Consider the following 12,508-nt stretch of genomic DNA (forward strand, 5'->3'; position numbering starts at 1 on the left):
CGCAATAGATGAGAATCCCTGAACAAACCAGCGATAATAGCCTGCCAAATCAAGAAAGCTACAAATCTCTATGGCTGAGGATGGTTTAGGACAACTCTAGACTGCCTCTATCTTCTTCTAATCAATTTGAATACCTTCGCTGGACACCACGTGCCCCAAGAAAGCCACTAAACTAAGCCAAAACTCAAACTTGGAGAATTTTGCATAAAGCTTCTTCTCCCTCAATCTCTGCAATACAACTCTCAAATGCTTCGTGTGCTCCTCCTGGCTACGCGAGTACACCAGAATATCATCAATGAAAACTATGACAAACGAGTCGAGATAAGGCTGGAACACACTGTTCATCAAATGCATGAACACTGCTGGGGCATTGGTCAGCCCAAAAGACATCACCAAGAACTCATAATGACCATATCGGGTCTTGAAAGCCGTATTAAGAATATCTGTGTCCCTGATATTCAACTGGTGATAACCTGAATGGAGATCAATCTTGGAGAACACTCTCACTCCCTGAATCTGATAGAATAAATGATCAATGCGAGGCAAAGGATACTTGTTCTTAACTATTACTTTGTTCAATTGCCTTTAATCAATGCACATACTCATTATGCCATCCTTCTTCTTCACAAACAAAACCGGCACACCCCAAGGTGACACACTAGGCCGAATGAACCCATTATCAAGGAGTTCCTGAAGTTTCTCCTTTAACTCCTTCAACTCCGTTGGTGCCATACCATATGATGGAATAGAAATGGGTTGAGTGCCCGACACTAGGTCAATACAAAAATCAATATCCATGTCCAGTGGCATGCCCGACAGGTCTGTAGGAAACACATCGGGAAAATCCCTCACAATTGGAACAGAATCATTATTGGGAGTCTCAGCACCGACATCCCTCACAAAGGCTAGATACGAAAGACAACCCTATCCAACCATACGCTGGGCTTTCAAGAATGAGATCACTCTACTAGGAACATAATCAGTCACACCTCGCCACTCAATCTGTGGCACACCCAGTATAGCCAATGTGACTGTCTTAGCATGACAATACAGAATAGCATGACATAGAGATAGCCAATCCATGCCCAAAATGACATCCAAATCCACCATACACAATAATAAAAGATCCACATGGATCTTCAGACCCCCAATAGTCACCACACACGAACGGTACACACGGTCTACAACAACAGTATCGCCCACCAAGGTAGATACATGAACATGTGTAGCAAGAAACTCACGGGGCGTACCTAAATAACGAGCAAAGTATGATGACATATAAGAAAAGGTGGAACCGGGGTCAAATAATATAGAGGCATCTCTGTGGCAGACTGAAACAATACTTGTGATGACAACATCTGAAGTAATAGCATCAGGTTTAGCTGCAAGTGCATAAAAACAGGCTTGACCGCCACCTGATCGACCTCCCCCTCTGGGATGGCCTTGAGTTGAATGAACTCCACCCCTAGCTGGCTGGGCAAGTGGTGATGAAGTAACTGGCACTGAAGCCGATGACTGACCCCTCTGTTGAGATAAACTTGCATGACGATAAGGGCACTGCCTCCACATATAACCTATCTCTCCATACTCATAATAACTCTTGAGTGCTGGAGAAGGGTCTGAAGGGAACCCTCACACCGAAGTGACTAGCAAATGCACCTAGCATAGAAGAGTCCTGAACTGACGGAGCACGAGACTAACTCAGAGCTAGAAGGGCACTAAGTGATGACTGGCCCTAATGAGAACTTTGAGAAACATGACCCGATGATGCCCCACGATAACCTGGGCGAGCTGGCTGAGCATGCCTGAATGGACGGCCTCTGCTGTGCTGAAACTGACCTCTCAAAAGAGTACCACTATAACTACCAGATCCTCGAGGCCTCTTGGCGTCCCTCTCCTCTCGCTACTGGCAATGAACAAACTCAATCTCACGGGTAATATTCACAACCTTCTCGAAGGTAGCACAAGTCACCCTCTCTCTGGTCATGAGAATACGAAACTGATAAGTGAGGCCATCAACAAACCTCTTAATCCTCTCTCTATATGTTGGAACCAACCTCGGAGAACCTTAACTCATACTGTGATACGGTCATCTCTCCCTGATGTAACCACTCAAACTACCTGTCTAGATCCTCTCTGCAAGACTGTGACATATATTTCTCTAGAAAGAGAACGGAGAACTGCTGCCAGGTAAGGGGTGTTGCACCAACAGGCCTACGCCTCTCAAAATCCTCCCACCAAGTGAAGGCAGCTCTAGAAAACTAATAAATAGTGAAAGCGACCTTGCTGTTCTCCAGAATACCCGTTGTACAAAGCATCCTCTGACACTTATCCAAGAATCCCTAGGCATACTCGCCCTTTACACCATTGAAGGTCGGAGGCTGAAGTCTACCAAATCTCTCCAACCTGCGTTGCTTGTTCTCTAGCATGGCAGGAACTACATAGTCCTGAGCAGCTACAACCGGCTGGGTTGGATGTGCCCCAAAAGGCATTTGAAGTCCTATCATGACCTGCTCAAATGGGCGATCGGTGGGAGTCTGATTGCCTCCCTGGCCTGAGAAGTAGCTGCGGTTGTAGTGGCTGAAACCGCCTGAGCTAGGCCAGTGCAAACTGATAAGATCTAATCCAAGGCCTCCTGAAGACCCAAAATCATAATGGGCACAGCTGGTGCCTGAGCTGATGCTGCTAGAGCGTCCATAACTGGGACCTGATCTTGAACTGGGGTGGCTGGTGGATCTACAGGTGCTTCCCTAGCTGGTGTGCGGGCCACATCTCTGCCCCTACCGTGCCACGACCGTGACCTCGGCCTCTAGTGGCCACAGCTGGTGGTACTGGTGGTCGTCCATCCTCACCGCTAGTGCGTCTCCTCACCATCTGTGAAAGAATAGAATAACAAAAGTTTAGTACTCGGATTAACAAATTCGCATGACATGAATTTCAAGAATATAAAGTTTTTCCTAAAGGTTCTACGACGTTTTGAGGATAAATATAGACGTTTCTGTACTGATCCATGAGACTCTACTAAACCTGGTCATGACTCGTGAGACCTATGTAACCTAGGCTCTTATACATACTTGTCATGACCCTAAACACGGACCCAGTCGTGATGGCACCTCTCATGAAGACAAGGCCAGCATACACTTTCCATTTCGATTTTAAGCAATTAAATAATAAGAAACAGTCTAAAGCATGATAAAATAATCCAAAGTTTAAGTAGATAATGGAATAATTTGTGGAATACAACACAACACAACCCGATACCGGGGTGTCACCAGTCATGAGCATCTAAACAAATCCTGAATACTCAGAGAAATCTACAAATTTTAATACAAAAACTAAGAATAAGGAGAAATAAGATAGGTAAGAAGCTCCGAGCTATGAATGCCGACAGCTACCTAGAAACTCCTCGGATCCGCCTGAGCTGGAAATATCAGCACTCGGGAGCGGGACCAAATTCGTCTGAATCTGCACACGGAGTGCAGGGAGTAAAGTGAGTACTACAACTCAGTGAGTAATAATCATAAATAAAGACTGAAAGAAAGAAATCACGTAAGGCACAATTGCAAACTATAATGAAGCAGTAAAACCAGTGACATAGTAAAATCAGTATAAGATATGTGAAAGTCATTTAACTCAAATTAAACTTCACGAAAACCATTTTTTAACAATTAAGCAGGTAAATGACAGGCAATTAAGTAAAAATAAATACATAAAGGTTGGCCCACGGGGCACAGTATCAACAAATCCGCCCCTCGAGCAATATCTCAAAACAATACCAGCCCCTCGAGCTATATTTCACTTCACAATGGGTACCCGTGCTCACTCTAGGTGTGTAGACTCCTGGAGGGGCCCTTTACAGCCCAAGCACAATATCAAGCCATCTCGTGACATCATCACTAGGCTCTCAGCCTCATATCATTCAAGCCACCACGTGGCGTACATATCTCAAGCCCTCGGCCTCAAATCAAGCTCAGTGTTTCCTCACAACATTGGCCCTCGATCTTACTCAGTCAAAAGTCCTCACAAGCCACTCGGCAGTAGTAAAATTGGATTTCTCAGCCCAATTATCATTTAAAAGATCATATAAGTGTTAAAACATACTAAACATGGCTGAGTATGAAAACAGTGAAATATATAATGACTGAGTCCATGTATAAAGTCAAAACAATGAGGAACTATCAATAAAAATCCCCGAAAGGTTCAAATAATTAGCACGAGGCCCAAATATGGCGTTCAACCCAAATAATGATAATATCAAATAGATTTTCAGTCAAATACGCGGTAAAATAGTCATTCGGGACGGACTAAGTCACAATCCCCAACTTTGCACGACCCCACGCATCGCCATCAAGCATGTGTGTCACCTCCATATAGCACAACAACGTGTGATCCGGGGTTTCATACCCTTAGAACATCATTTGCAATCATTACTCACCTCAAACCGGTCAAATCTATAGCTCGCAATGCCTTTGCCCACCGAATCGGCCTCCACTCGCATCGAATCTATCCAAAATCAGAATCATGGCGTCAAAATATGCTAAGGGAACGAATCCGAAGCAAAAATAATCAATATACGATACAAATCCCGAAATTTCCAAAACCCAACCCCCGGGCCCATGTCTCGGAATTCGATAATTTTGACATCAATAGATTCCTTATCTCCCCACGAGTTCATACATATCAAAAGTTCTGAAATCCGACCTCAAATGGTGCTTCAAATCCTCATTCAAAGGTCTAAGTTTCCAAGCCCTAGTTCTTCAATTTCAGGCTTAGATTCCATGATTTATTAGGTAGATTCCACACAAGAATCGAGTTTTAAGTCCAAGAATCTTACCTCCAAGTGATTCCCCTTGAATACCTCTTCAATCCTCTTCAGAAAGCTCCAAAAACAACCAACAATGGAAGAAATAAACCTCAAAATCGCGGACAACATGACTATTTAAACAGTCTGCCCAGGCCTGAATTCCTTCATCGCGATCGCAGGACTTCCTTCGCAATCGCGAAGCACATTCTCTCAGGACCCAACTTTTACTCTATGCGAACGTGCCAACCCTCACGCGAAGGCGATGTTCAGGCTTCCAACACTACGCAATCATGGACAGGGGACCGCGTTCGCAAAGAATAAACTTCTAGTAAAACCCCGGGTCCACTTAACTCTACGCGAATGCAACCTTCACTACGCGTTCGCGATCAACAACTTCTCCACCTTATGCGATCGCAACTCAACCTTCACGAACGCGAAGACAAACTGGGCTGCCCCCTCAAAAGCACTACACAATCGCGAGACCCCCTACGCGATCGCGAAGAGGAAAACTCTACAAGAGCTGAAGCTCCAAAATCTACAACTCCCCAAAGCTTGAAATGGTCCGATTGACCACCGGAAACTCACCCGAGGCCCCTGGGACCTCAACCAAACATACCAATATCTACCATAACCTCATTAAAACTTGATCCAACCTTCAGAATGCTCAAAACAATAAAACACCAAATTTGCATGGATTCAAGCCTAAGAATTCTAAAATCTTCTAAATTATGCTTTTGATAAAAAACCCAACCAAACCATGTTTGAATGACCGGAAATTTTTCACACACATCCCAAATGACACAACGGAACTACTCCAACTCTCAGAATTTCATTCTGACCCCTATATCAAAATCTCACCTATCAACCGGAAATCGCAAAAAATTTGATTTTGCCAATTCAAGCCTAAATATACTCCAAACCTTCAAAACTCATTCCGATCACACCCCTATGTGTTAAAGGGCTTATCTGAGCCCTCTAACACATAAGTCAACATCCTGTTGACTTTTCCAATTCAAGCTTCCTCAAAAAAGACTAAGTGTCGCAAACCTTACCAAATCGCTTCTGAACCCAAGCCAACCAACCTGATCAGACATAGAACCGATAGACAGAGCAATAAGAAGCAAAAATGGTGGAAATGGAGCTATACCTCATAAGACAACTGGCCGGTTCATCACACAAAGTTCTCATCCTATTGAGAACATAATTACTGATCCAACCTCTGGAGTAAAAACTAGATCACAATTGAAGAATCTGTGTGCTTTTGATGCTTTCCTATCTCTTATTGAACATAAACATGTTGTTGAGGCTTTGCAGGATGCAGATTGGGTAAATGCAATGCAAGATGAACTCAATCAGTTCGAGAGAAGTCAAGTTTGGCATCTAGTTCCAAGACCTAAGGACATATCAGTAATTGGCACAAAAAGGTCTTCAGAAATAAACTTGATGAAGATGGAACAGTTACACAAAACAAGGCAAGATTGGTGGTCCAAGGTTACAACCAAGAGGAGGGTATAAATTATGATGAGACCTTTGCTCCAGTTGCAAGACTAGAGTCAATAAGACTCCTCATAGCCTTTACAGCATACATGGAATTCGCTCTTCATCAGATGGATGTCAAAAGTGCCTTCCTGAATGGCTACCTAAAAGAACAAGTGTTTGTTAAACAACCTCCAGGCTTTGAGAGTAAGGAACGTCCTGAGCATGTGTACAAATTAGACAAGGCTCTCTATGGACTCAATCAGGCTCCTAGAGCATGGTATGAACGATTGTCCAAATTCCTGCTTGAACATGGCTACAAAAGAGGTAAAACTGACAGTACTTTATTCTTGAGGAATTGCACAAGGTTTCTGCTGTGTTATTGCTACTATTGATATATTGCACGTGCGGCGTGACAAGGCAGGGTATGTATATATATTCTAATATGTGGATTGTGCATGTGGCGAGACAAGGTGAACATTATGATGCACGTGTGGTGAAACAAGACGGGAACTTATTATGCTATTATTTGCACATATGGCGAGACAAGGTGGGAACATTATGATGCACGTGTGGTGAAACAAGGCGGGCACTTATTATGTTATTATTTACACATATGGATCTTTTTGTGGTACAAATATATGTTGATGACATAATTTTTTGGGCAACCACTGACAAACTGAGCAAGGATTTTGCCAAATTAATGGGGAGCGAGTTTGAAATGAGTATGATGGGTGAGCTTAATTTTTTCTTAGGCTTACAGGTCAAACAATGCCCAAATGGAACCATGATCCATCAACAGAAATATGCAAAGGAGCTGATCAAAAAGTTTAAAATGGATGAATCAAAGGAAATATACACCCCCATTGCAACTGCCACTAAATTAGACATGAATGAACCTGGTTCATCTGTTGATCAGAAGTTCTATAGGGGTATGATAGGTTCACTTTTGTATGTTAGTGCCAGCAAACCTGACATAGTTTTCAGTGTAGGGCTTTGTGCTCGCTTTCAAGCTAATCCAAAAGAATCTCACTTGACTGTTTTCAAGAGGATACTGAGATATTTGAAAGGCACTACTGATCTGTGTCTTTGGCACCCTAAAGGTAGTAATTTTAATCTAGTAGGGTATGCTGTTGTGAATTATGCAGGTTTCCTTGTGGATAGGAAAAGCACCTCAGGTATGTCTCATTTTCTTGGTTCATGTCTTGTATCATGGGCCATTATAAGGAAAAATTCAGTGGTCTTATCCGCTGTTGAGGCTGAATATGTTGCTACTACCTCTTGTTGTGCTCAATTGTTGTGGATCAAACAGCAGCTGGTAGATTTTGGCATTGAAGTTGGTGGCATTCCCATCTTCTGTGATAACACTAGTGCTATAAGTATGACAAAGAACCCTGTTCATCATAAGAGGACTAAGCACATAGATGGTAGACACCACTTCTTAAGAGAAAGGATTGATCTCCATAGAATTCTGTGCTACTGATAAACAAATTGCTGACATCTTCACTAAAGCACTGAGTAGAGAAAACTATGAGAGGAACAGGTTGGAATTAGGGGTGATTAAGATCACCTAATAGGACCAGCTTAGAATGCACAATGAAAAAAAAATTGAAAAAAAAAATAAAAAAGGCTAGGAAATCTCAACTTGTATAAATATCTAGATTAATTTTTACTCAGCTTCATACTGTAATTAGTATACTCCTGTGAAATGTGTTAATATGACTCACTGATCTCTTACAAAATTTTCTCTATTATGGTAAATTGAGGCATGTTCAAGAGAATTCTAAATGAAGAACCTGGTTCATCAGTATGGGTACATCTGAAAGCTAAGGTATGTTTTCTATACTCTGCACAATTAGAAATATAAATATTTAAATCATGAGCAGAATTCCTACAATTGTTCAATTCCTTAGAAAATTTTATCCGTTAGCTTTGAACTCTAAACCACAAAAATTGCTACTAGTTCTGTCAGCCTAGAACTCTAAACCACAAAAATTGCCTAAAATCTAGGGATGTTAAACCGATCATTCAAACCTGCAATTTCAGGTTGATTAGACCTCTAATTGACCACTCCTAAAGCCGACGTTATACATTAAATGTGCATTTCTCTTTAAATACACATCATTCCTTCTGCCATCTCCATAATTCTAAACCGTCAAAAATCCCTCTTCACTTTCACTTGCCTTCTTCTCCAAAATTCTAACTCACAAATTCTCTCAACAAACCAGCGATCATGACCAACCCACAAGGCAATCCTGTAACTCCTCCACCACCCACTCCCTCTAATTTATCTACACCTCCTCCACCTAGTACATCTCCCAAACCCAAGCTGAGAAGGGTGAGAATGCTTGCTCGGAAAACAATAGCGTCTTGGCTCTCAGGAAGAAATTAAATGAGAAATTAAAGGCAAGCAAGGTCCAAGACTCTGACTCCAGCTCTGATTCTGAGTCATACAAATCTACTAGTGAGGGGGAAGGACCTGGGTCTTCTGACTCTGAAAAGACTCAAGAATCCCCTTATAAGGTGAGTTCTTCTTTGTCTGAAAATTTAGAAACTAAGTTTGTTTTGGTTGGGCCTATCAGGGATATAGAATTACCTGAGTTACAAAGGAGTGGAGGTAAAAAGAAATTTGAAAAAGAAAAGGAGAGAGAGGGTGCATGTGGTGAAGAGAGAGTAATGGGAAAAGAGTGGTTGATCATTCACCCACTGCTGATTTGTCTGTGCCTGCTATCTATGGGGTTGAACAAGAAAAAGTAGAAGAGAGTGGTAAGAAGTCAAGGGTAAGTGGTTCTGGTGAAGCTACTAAAGGTTTAGTTAATCTAAGCAAACAAGGAGATGAACCTAGTTCATCTACTGAAGAGACCCTAGCAGACCTGTTGAAAAAAGTTGGGGAAAGTTATGATCCAAAGAAACGAAAAACTCCCACACCAAAAGCCCCCAATGCTCCTAAACCCTCCAAGAAAAGAAAGGCTTCATCCCCAACAACTACTGAAATTTCATTGCCAAAGGGAAGAGCTACAAGAATCAGGGTGAAGTAGAGTGAGAGTGATCTCCAAAAGGCTCTAGCTGAGTGTAAGAAGAAAAAGCTGGCTAAAGGAAAAGGGTAGGTTGCAGAGTCCTCAAAAGGCTGTGGAGGTTGAGAAGATGGAACAGGTCCATCATGAGGAAGTTCAAACAGTGGAGATTCAGACCCCCAAGCCCAAAAAGCCCAAGACTTCTTCCAAGAAGTCTTCCTCTGTGTCTGAGGCTGCTGAACCTTCATTAGCCAAGAGGACAAGGTCTGCAGTGAAAAGTAAATAAGTAATAATTTCTAAAGATGAGGAATAGAGTGGAGAAGAAGTAAAAGATGATTTTGATGGTGAACGAAATATTTTGAAGGGCAGACTGCTGAAATACCTGGTGGAACCAGGAATGATGAGACTGGTGGATGCCTTAGCTGCTCAGGGGTGGAAGGACATGGTCCTTCAGATGGATGGTAGGCTATCCAGGAATGAGATCATTGATTTCATGGAAAATGCAGAGGTTAAGGATGGCAAGGTTAGCTGCCTAGTAAAAGGAGTTCAAGTGTCCTTTTATGTAGAAAAACTGGGAGAGATCCTTGATATACCCTCTGAAGGGTTTGATGACTATACAAGGAAAAGGTGGCCTTGTTTAGACTCCATTCCTACTTCTCTTGACATTACCAGGAGGTTCTGTGATGCTGAAGATGTGAATGAAGCTAGGGCTGTTCAGAAAAGTGAAATGAGGCCTCAGCACAAGGTCTTGTTTGAATTGTCAATAAGTGCCTATTGCCCAGACATGAGAGAAGACATATTTCAAATTATATGGAACTAGTTCTTATGGAGTGCTTGGAAAGTGGAAGGCAAATTAATTGGCCTGCCTTCATCATCAAGCTGCTGGACAGGGTCATCAATGGCATCAAGGATCATGCTACCCCCTATGGCTTTATTCTGACTACGATTCTGGATAGGTGCAATGTGCCTCTGAAGAAATGGGAAATGGCCTCAAGCAAGGATCATCTTGGCATTAATACTCTGATTGCTTGTGACTACTTTGTCAGTGCCATCCCAAATGAACATGGTTCATCCAAGAAGACTCCTATCAACAATAAAGTCGTGGCTCTTGTTCAGGAATGTGAAGCCAAGGATATTGAGATAGCTAGGCTCAAGGCTCGTGTGGCAGAGGTGGAATCTAAGAGGGATGCTCTCAGAACTGAGCTTACCAAAGAAAAGGAGAAGAATGATGGAATTCTTCATAATATGTTGAATCTTTTCCAAGCCCAAAACCAACCCTCTAGCTCCCCCAAGCCTTAGGAATTCTAGCTTTTGTCTCCTGAACCTATCTAGTACCTTCACTGACCCGGATTAGGGATTTTTCTATCTTTTTTGTTCATGTTTTAAATGTTTTTTGCTTTTTGGTTGTGGATTCTGGTAGAAACATATCCTCTATCAATGATATCTACTGTTTTTGCTCTTGTTCAATGTTAATCTTTCCTTGATAGTTTAAATATGTTTGCTTGATTACTGATGATTAAACAATGATTGAACTTGCAGTTGCCCCAGTGGCCATGAGTACTTATTAAAATCTGGGACTCACACTCTGTATGCAACTTTTCGATAATGCCAAAAGGGGGAAGAGATATTGTGCTTTACGCATTCTGAATAAGTGATATTTATAACTTAATTAACCTGGTCCTTGATGATAAGTGAATTTTCTAAACTTTGCATTGATGGTTAAGCTGAGTTCTTACAGGATCCAAGTAAGTAAAAAGCACAGAGTTTGTCATCATCAAAAAGGGGGAATTTGTTTGCCCAAGAACAGGAGATGTTTTGAAGATTGACAAAAGAACTCAGACATGGACCAGGTCCATCTTGTGAAGCACAGTCATGATCAACCTGTACATGTGAGATGCACGAGAAGGAGATAAATCTAACTGATCAAGAAGCAATATCTCTTGATCTGATGGAAAAGGTTGCATATTGGATAAGGAGAGAAAGACTCCTTACATGAAGAGAACACAGTTTAGGAAAAAGATAGTGTTAGAGTTTGAGATAACCATGAACTCTTCTATGATAGAAGAGTAGCAATTGAATCACAGTCAAACTCTGATTACTATCCTATTAAATGTCAGTATTGTTCTCTTTTACAAGTAACACACATAAGCAGAAGTTAAACATAAATTGAGAGCAGAAGAGCAAGGCGTTTTTGCAAGCAATTTAGGTGTGATATAAATGTGCAATCCCGAAGCTACTTGAACAAGATAGAAGAACCAGTTCCAAGTATCTATATTTTATTCTAGTTCATTTGTAGTAGGTGCTTTTACATTGTACCTTTCAGCTTTCATAGAAGCAATTGTATTAGGTACCTAGAGTGTTCCAGTTAGAGTTAACTTGAAGTTGTTGCAACAATTGAGGCTGTGTGCCACAACAGGATTAGAGTTAATCCTTAGGTTAATAAAGAGTTTTGTAAATGCTATTTTGGCTCAGTTATTTTGGTGAAAGTTTGGGAAATCCTACTAAGTAGTAGGTCTTGGTTTTTTCGCCTTTTGAGCCAGGTGTTTTCCGCGTAAAAATCTTTGTTTTATTTATTTTTTGTATTTATTATTCCACAAACAGTAGTAGTTGGAACACCTAGAACCTCCAGGTTCTTCTATAGTTCAGTTAAGTGAAAATTGGGTACCACACAAATCCCCCCCTCCTGTGTGGTATTGGCGCTTAAAATATCATTGTATGACCTCGGCATAAATTGTGCGCGATAATACTCGAAGCTCGAATACACTTGATATTATTTTATGGCTTGAGAGGCTACGATTTATTAAGTGACCGAAATTGTGGAAGTTAGTAGGTGGCAATTGGAGACTTTTAAATTGATTATCAGTTAAATAATCAGTTACTCACTACTTGTTATTGTGTTATTATTATTATTATTTATTTACTGTCTGCCTATCTAGAATTTTTATATTTTAAATTGTTTGCCCATAGTAAGTGTCGATGTCGATCCCTCGTTACTACTTATTCAAGGTTTGACTGGATACTTATTGAGTACATATTATTTATGTACTCATGCTACACTTCTGCACTAATCGTGTAGGATTTGAGGTAGGTGCATCTGGCGGTCATTCAGGCGCATACCCCTGTTACCTAGAGGCTTAGTGGTGAGATGCTCTCTATGCCCGTTCTGCAGCTCCTGGAGTCTGAATTTATTGTATTTACTTTCAGTCTATTTTAT

This window comes from Nicotiana tabacum, chromosome 20 (genome assembly GCF_000715075.1).
Source record: "Nicotiana tabacum cultivar K326 chromosome 20, ASM71507v2, whole genome shotgun sequence".
Classification (NCBI taxonomy): Eukaryota; Viridiplantae; Streptophyta; class Magnoliopsida; order Solanales; family Solanaceae; genus Nicotiana; species Nicotiana tabacum.